The sequence below is a fragment of the Pan paniscus genome, chromosome 6, assembly GCF_029289425.2.
Source record: "Pan paniscus chromosome 6, NHGRI_mPanPan1-v2.0_pri, whole genome shotgun sequence".
Lineage (NCBI taxonomy): Eukaryota > Metazoa > Chordata > Mammalia > Primates > Hominidae > Pan > Pan paniscus.
In genome coordinates this window covers 40437681-40445722 of record NC_073255.2, presented here as the reverse complement: position 1 = coordinate 40445722, position 8042 = coordinate 40437681, and the positions used below count along the sequence as shown (strand labels likewise).

Below are 8042 nucleotides of genomic sequence, written 5' to 3'. Positions count from 1 at the left end.
AGCTGAGATTACAGGCATGTGTCAACACGCCCGGCTTATTTTTGCATTTTTAGTAGACACGGGGTTTCTCCAAGTTGGCCAGGCTGGTCTTGAACACCTGACCTCAGGTGATCTGCCTACCCTGGGCCTCCCAAAGTGCTGGGATTACAGGTGTGAACCACTGTGCCCGGCCATTATTATTCTTTAAACCACATAATTTTTATATACTTTTCTGTATGTACTGTATATTTCATAATAAATATTTAAAGTCAGTCTCTTATGTACATTGTGACCACCTGAAATTGCAAGTTCATTGATCTTTTTCACTTTGGTCCAGCTGACAGTATATGTGGGAACATAAAGTCGAACAGTGTTTTGGAAAAGCTATTTCACAGCATATCTCAAAAACCTAAGTATTCTCCTTTATCCAGCAGTTCCACTTTGAAGAGCTGAATCTAAGGAAATAATCCTAAATATCAGAAAAGCTTTTTACATAAGGATGCTTATTGCACCATTATTAACAGTAGTTAAAAAATGGAAGGAAAAGACCATGGTTTATTGAAATAGAGTGTATCGACTCGATGGAGTGCCATGCAATATTTCTAATTGATGTTTGTAGAAACAATGTTATAACCTCAAAAATGCACATGACAGATGAACAAGAACAGGATACAGGATTGTGTCTCTTGGCTGATTATAGCTATGTAAAAAATGTATGAAACAAAGAACTCTGTGCCTGACATCTGCAAAGCCTGTCCTATGCCTAACTGTTCTTTGAATCATTACTTTAAAATACAGTAATTTAGGCATAATCCAGTGTATATACTTTATGTCTAGGAGGAAAAATTCAAACGTGCTTGAAGTTGTATATGAGATTCTTTTCTTCTTCCAGATTAGGCTTTTAAATTCAAACATAGATTTAATAAATCTGACTTGGTTCAGCAATACAGTTGGAACAATTGAACACATTTGTATGTGAGGATGGAGGAGGGAAGAATGAAAAGGAGGGATTGGGAAGGGGATGGGGACAAAGTTCATAGAAGCACAGTGGCTAGACCTGTAACTCATGGCAGTGGCCAGCTGTTTGTCCAATGAGCAGGAAATGGCCTCTAAAGTTTCTCCATTGTGTCTATGACCTTGCATTTCAGCATCTGAAAAGAAAACACAAGAGGTTCGGTTGGTGCAATGTTCCTTTCTTCCCAGGACTTTCTGGTCTTCAAGGCTTTCTCATGAGACAGAAGACTGATGGATGTAGAAGTTTCTAAGAGGACAGGTAAGCCTGTCTTCCCCAGATCCTCCTCTTTCCCGCTGAAAGACCAAACCACCATGGTCAGTTCAAGCCTTCACTGTTCATTGTTTCCTCTCCAGTTACGCTGCCATGTTTTGAAGCAGGAAGACCTTACCACTTCTCAAAGGTTTTTAATTGCCTGACCACTGCTTCTCTTTGGAAGGCTGTCAGGGTGATGGAATCTCAGATCACAGCACAGATAAAATGGACAAAGAAAGAAAGATACGAGAAGGATGTAAAAATGTCCATAATGAACTCATGTATCTTGCGGAAACCTCTAATCTAATGAGAATGGATTTTGTTGAGAAGATTGTACACCAACAATTAATTATTCATGGCAGAGACATCATTAAGATTTCATTTTGTTTAAAGGCCTCTAAGTGACTTAGGAAATTGGGTTAAGCTAGAGAAGAATTTCAAGAAAGAGACAAGGGAAAGCTTTTCGTTATATTGACTTTTTCTAATATTTTCCAGATAGATATTTTGACTTGGCACATAAATTATACTCTGACTAAAAATCTCCAATGATTTGTCTGAGTAAGAGTCTTCACATGGGTGGATCATATACCAGTGTGGTCAGATGGAAGCAGATGGACAGAGATTTGTGAAAGGATTAGGAGGTTTATTCCAGAATTCTATAATAATTCAATTTGGCTTTTTGGTTAGGAATGTAGTGAGGAGTCTCCTTGAAATGACAATGGGATTTGTGCAACCTGTGACATTTTGCACTCAAGGATCCTTTTCCCAGTGCCCTATGGGATGTGAGCACCTGTTCACTTACAGTACATGTAAGATAAGACACTTTTAATAAAAACTCTGGAGACCTGGTGTAGTATAGGCCCTATGCCTGCTTATCTTAAAGACAAACACCAGAAATTGGTGTCAGGTTGCGAGTTCAATGTGAGATTGATTCAAAACATAAAGCTAGAGATGTAGTGTAAATTTTCAGAGGGATATTGATTACAGGATCAATTTCTATGGGCAATTAATGCAGGGGTTTGGTTTATATTTGAATTCCAAGCACCCAGTGGTATTCAAAAATAGCATCCAATTTTACATAAAATGTAAAATTACATTTTGTGTTCGATTTGGGCACCCTGTCATGATTTACAATAAAGGTTTGGGCTTTTGTTTTCTTGTTCCTTCATTAGAAAGGTTAGGACTTTCCTTTCCTCCATGATCACTATTCCAGTGTCCTGGGTGCTTGGGATTCAAAACTAAACTAAAATTTCTTAGTGGTTGAGAAATGTTAAGGTTGAAATAGTAGATCAGGGCATGTCTGCATGGAGAACATCACAGCAACCGAGAACTGCAATAGAAGAGGCTTGGTAAAGGGAGAATCTCTTCCCTGTTTGTGAATTAAATAGTCCTGTAACACCTTTAGGGTAATAAAGAATTAGGGTTGGCGCCCTGCACCTACACGGCTAGAGTTGGGGAGAAAATAGACCTCCAGAGGTGGAGCCAGGAAGACCTGGGTTGAGTTTTTAGCTGTGTCCTGGGCCAACAACCACAGCAGCAGCAACACCCACCACATGCACTGATCTCCATCTGCCTCAAAGAACTACACACTGTAGTAGAGGGAAAGAGTCAATAATCAATAAATGCACCAAATAAGTAAATTATGTAAATTTATATAAAAGAGTCAATAAATAGTAAGTGCAAAAAATAAGTAAATAAGTACATCTATTATGGTAAAAAGTGATAATTGCTATAGAAAAAAATAGAGGTGTGCCTAATAATTTATTTATGAAAATCTGCTTTAACATTTTTCAGAAAGCTGTCTCCTGGAAAAACAAGTAGTCTCTTAACTTTATACATTTCCAGGACAAAATATTATAACCACTGCTTAACTGATGGTGATATCAAGTCAAAATGTATGCAGCTTTTATACAATGGCAGCTCTAATTTCCAGCAGCACAGAAATTCTCCCAGTGGTTCCCTTATTTTAATATCACAGCTAACCACCTATTTATGTGTTTCTTTATCTCAGCCTCTCTGTACCTCTGTGTTACGTGGAGAGACGAGATGGCATGTTGTTTTCGTAGCTTGATACATACCATAGCCAGAATTCCAGAACACAGTTTACATACTTTACAGTTAAATGTTTAGGCCTCAAGAACAGGAATCAAATACTTTGCTTTCAACACTGCTTCCTTCATGAGAAGGAGAAATCTCATCCCTGAGGGTGGCTCCAGGGCCCTGGCCCCAGTAAAACGCAAGCCCTGGAACAAAGCAGAGGCCTGGGTGGAATTGTTTGCTCTGTTAGCTTAGCTTGAGGCCAAATAGAGGGAATTTGTTTTCAAGCCAGACAGGTGCACTTGAGGGTACAGAAAGGAGACTGGCATCTGGGATTGAGCCTCAGGATGAGTCCATCTTGACCTGTTTTTTTTTTTTTTTTTCAACTGATTAGTCAACCATGGCTTGTTGCTTCTTAAGTCCTAAGAATTTTAGAATTCAGGCAGCCAGTAATGGTTTACAATAAAGACTTGGCACTTTGGGAGGCCGAGGCAGGTGGATCACCTGAGGTCAGCAGTTTGAGACTAGCCTGGCCAAGATGGGGAAACCTCATCTCTACTAAAAATACAAAAATTAGCTGGGCGTGGTGGCGGGCGCCTGTAATCTCAGCTACTTGGGAGGCAGAGGCAGGAGAATTGCTTGAATCCAGGAGGCAGAGGTTGCAGTGAGCTGAGATTGCACCACTGCCCTCCAGCCTGGGCAACAAAGTGAGACTCTCTCAAAAGAAAAAAAAAAAAAAAGACTTGGGTTTGTGATTTCCTTGTTTCTTCATTGGAAATGTTAGGACGTGCCTTTCCTCCTTGATCTCTATTTATTCCATCCAGCCCTTCCCACCTCCCTCACCCCCTCTCCAGCAGGGTCTCCTTCCTGCTGGTCACACAGCTGGCGACTATAATTATTCCTCAGGGCTGTGAGGAGATTCTTAGCAATCCCTTAATGAAGTGCCCCAAATCTAATAGATAAGAATTGCACTGGAATATTCAGGATGCAAGAAATGTTCCAGTTCTTTTTTTTTTCTTTCATACTAAGTTTTATTGTATGCTGCTGCCAGTGTTTATAAAACAATGACCCTTGTGAAATAGAAATCCATGAAAATTCAGAGAGGTAGACGTTAAGGACAGACAAAAGTAGAATTTTGTATATTATGCACATGTGTTACAGGGATAAGCTTTTGTACAGGTTTCAAATTTAGCTGTCTTGAATATTCACTGGATCATAAGAAGCGGTTTGGGAAACCTTTGAAAGATTCATTTTACTGCAAAAAGGAACAGACTTTCTGGGGTCTGAGGGATTTGTACTTGAAGATACTCCAGTCCGCAGAGGGTCACGTTGAGCATTCTGCAGATCGAATTGTTTTAAGTCTGCAGCTGCCTGGGAAACTTTTACGCATGTGAGTGTGGTTGAGCCTGGCCTCCAGTGGGAGCTGCTGAACCACTTTCTTCATAGCGGCGACGCCGGAGGAGCCAGGCATGGTGCACACGAGGGCCAGGCTGATTCATGGGTTGGTGAAATGTTCCAGTTTGTATTAAAGAATTGCAAACAGTGAAAATTCCAATGTCAAACATGAAACTCCAAAAACCTTGAAGTCAGGGTTTATCTCTCACCCCTCTTGACACTTGTCAAAACAGCATGCTGGCTCTGACCTCAGAATGCATCCAAACTTGCGCACTTCTCAGCAATTCCTCTGCCACCACTTGGGGCTCAGTCCCCGTTCTCTCTTCCCTCGGGTTACTTCAATAACGTCCTACCTGATTTTTCCCACTTCCACTAAACCATTAGTGCTCAGTCTTGAGATGGAGCAGGGCTCCCTCTGAGGGTCTGTCGAGGCCCTCAAGCATAGAAATAAAGAAAAATCCTAGTTCCTAATTCTAGGCACCTACCTCACCTTGAGAAGTAAACGAGCAACCTGATAAGAAGGTAAACAGTAGGGCCGGGCGCGGTGGCTCACGCCTGTAATCCCAGCACTTTGGGAGGCAGAGGCGGGCGGATCACGAGGTCAGGAGATTGAGACCATCCTGGCTAACATGGTGAAACCCCATCTCTACTAAAAATAAAAAAAATTAGCGGGGAGTGGTGGCGGGCGCCGGTAGTCCCAGCTACTCGGGAGGCTGAGGCAGGAGAATGGCGTGAACCCGGGAGGCGGAGCTTGCAGTGAGCCAAGACTGCACCACTGCACTCCAGCCTGGGCGACAGAGCGCGACTCCATCTCAAAAAAAAAAAAAAAAAAAAAAAAGGTAAACAGTAGCTTTTTTTTTTTTTTTTTTTTTTTTAAGACAGAGTTTCGCTCTTGTTGCCCAGGCTGGAGTGCAATGGCACCATCTCAGCTCACCACGACCTCTGCCTCCCAGGTTCAAGAGATTCTCCTGCCTCAGCCTCCCAAGTAGCTGGGATTACAGGGTTGCGCCACCACGCCTGGCTAATTTTGTATTTTTAGTAGAGACAGGGTTTCTCCATGTTGGTCAGGCTGGTCTCAAACTCCCGACCTCAGGTGACCTGCCCACCCCGGCCTCCCAAAGTGTTGGGATTACAGGCATGAGCCACTGTGCCTGGCCAATAGTAATTTTAAACAACAGCCAAGGAAGCTAGAGCTACAAACTCTTTTGTTCCCTATAGAAACTAAAGGTAACATCTTCACATATGTCTTTGAGTTGTTTTTTATAAACCTGGACCCCCAGCAAATGGAAAATGCCATCTGCTGGCCTGTAGACCTCAGATAAGGGGGAACAAGGACTGAACTCTGCCTGCCAGTTATTCTAAATTTCTTCCTGAGGTGCCCAGAGGAAGTCATGCCCACAGGCCAGAGCTCAACATTCCTTTTGACTGACCCCAAGTTTTTAAACAAAGCTTAATCAATCACAAGTCAGGAAATCTTTGAATTCACCTATGACCTTTAGTCCTCCCAACCCCGTTTCAAGATGTCCTGCCTTTTTTAGGCCAAGCCAATGTATAGCTTCATTTTGTTGATTGATGACTTTGCCTGTAACCTCTGCCTTCCTGTATATATTAGGCAGTTCTTGCATTGCTATAAAGTAATACCTGTGACTGGTAATTTATAAAGAAAAGAGGTTTAATTGGTTCACAGTTCTGCAGGCTGTGCAGGAAGCATGATGCTGGCATCTGCTTGGCTTCTCAGGTGGCCTCAGGAAGCTTACAGTCATGGTGGAATGTGAAAGGGAGCCAGGTACCTCACATGGCAAAAGCAGGAGAGAGAGAGAGAGATTGAGAGAGAGGGATTGGTGGGGGGTAGGTGCCACACACCATTAAAGAACCAGATCTCATGTGAACTCAGGGCGAGAGCTCACTCAGCACCAAGGGGATGGCCCAAGCCATTCATGAGAAATCTACCCCTACAATCCAGTCACCTCCCACCAGGCCCCACCTCCAATACCTGGGATTATAATTCAACATGAGATTTGGGCAGGGAGAAATATACAAACTATATCACTGCCTTAGAAAAACCCTTATCTGTCAGCCAGTGGGGAGTTCTGGTCTTAAGCATGAGCTGCCCAATTCTCCTTGCTTGGCGCTTTGCAATAAATGCCTCACTTTTTCTTGCCGTAAATCTTGATGTCAGTGTTTGGCTTTGCTGTGCCAGGTAGCTGGGCCCAAGTTCTGTTTGGCAATATTCTCATCTGGTTCCTCTCGTGCTCAACACCTCGCAGTGGCTTCCATTCCACGTGGAGTAAAAGCCAAAGCTCCCCTATGCACCTCTCTGACCTACCCCCAATCATGCCCTCTCCTCAGCCCCTCCTCTCCAGCCACCCTACCCTCCTGCTGGTTCCTGAACACCTCTGGCAGGCTCCCACCTCAGGGTTCAGGACCTACTCTTATTTCCCTGGGCTTTCCTCCGCACACACCCACCCCTACATTTCTCTATTTACCCGAGTCCCCATCACCATCTAGGAGACTGTATGTTGTACTTGCAGATTACATTTAGTGCTTAATCCATGGCTCTCCCTGCTAGTGATGTAGCTGTGGTCTTTTATTTGCTGATGTATCTCCAGTGTTTAGATCAGTGCCTGGTACATAGTAGATGCTCAATAAATATTTGCTGAGTGAATGAGTGACTTTTGTGACTTCATCAATCATCTTTGAATTAATCTGGGACCTGGAATCTTATGAGCTCAAGAACATGGCTGGGAGAGGCCTGGGATCATGAGCATTCTTTAGGCACCACCTCCACTACTGCGGGTGGAGCCCAGGTACTCGGCCTATGTTTTGGCACTGTTGTTTAAGTAAGCTCACAGCAAGCTAATTGTAGGGACATTCCCTGTCAACTGCTGGCCTGGCCACAGGACTCCTCATGGCTGTTCTCAAGGTAGAGGGCTTAGGTTCCAGCCTTTTTTAGGTTCCCATGCAGCTGTGTCCATCTAGGGTCTGGTCACCTCCGGGAGGCTCCTGTCAGAGACCTACAATGTGGAGAAGGGAGGAGCCCTGTTTCCTGCAGGAGGAAGGGCCCCCAGGCCTGTCCCTCTCAGCCTGGCTGCTGTGAGAATCCCCCACAGACTTAAAAAAATAACCTGTCTGGGCCCCACCGTAGGCCAAATGAAATTGGAATCTCTGGGGATAGAGCCTGGTAATAGGTATGTATTTCAACTTTCTAGATTATTTTAAATGCAGCCAGGATTCACATCAAGTGTCCTAGGACAAAGGCCTCCTGGGAGAAAACACATGTCCTTCTTCTCCTCCCAAAGGCAGCCAGAAAGGATAAAGAAATGAGCAAACAAGGCACTAATTTCTTTATTTCTCGATGTCTAAG

The 8042-nt window shown here is 43.5% G+C and overlaps 1 pseudogene; it reads right to left on the bottom strand.

Annotated features, from left to right (window-relative positions):
• Positions 1-1352: 1352 nt before the first annotated feature.
• Positions 1353-5484, bottom strand: LOC134730773 (guanine nucleotide-binding protein G(I)/G(S)/G(O) subunit gamma-5-like; annotated as a pseudogene).
• Positions 5485-8042: the final 2558 nt, after the last annotated feature.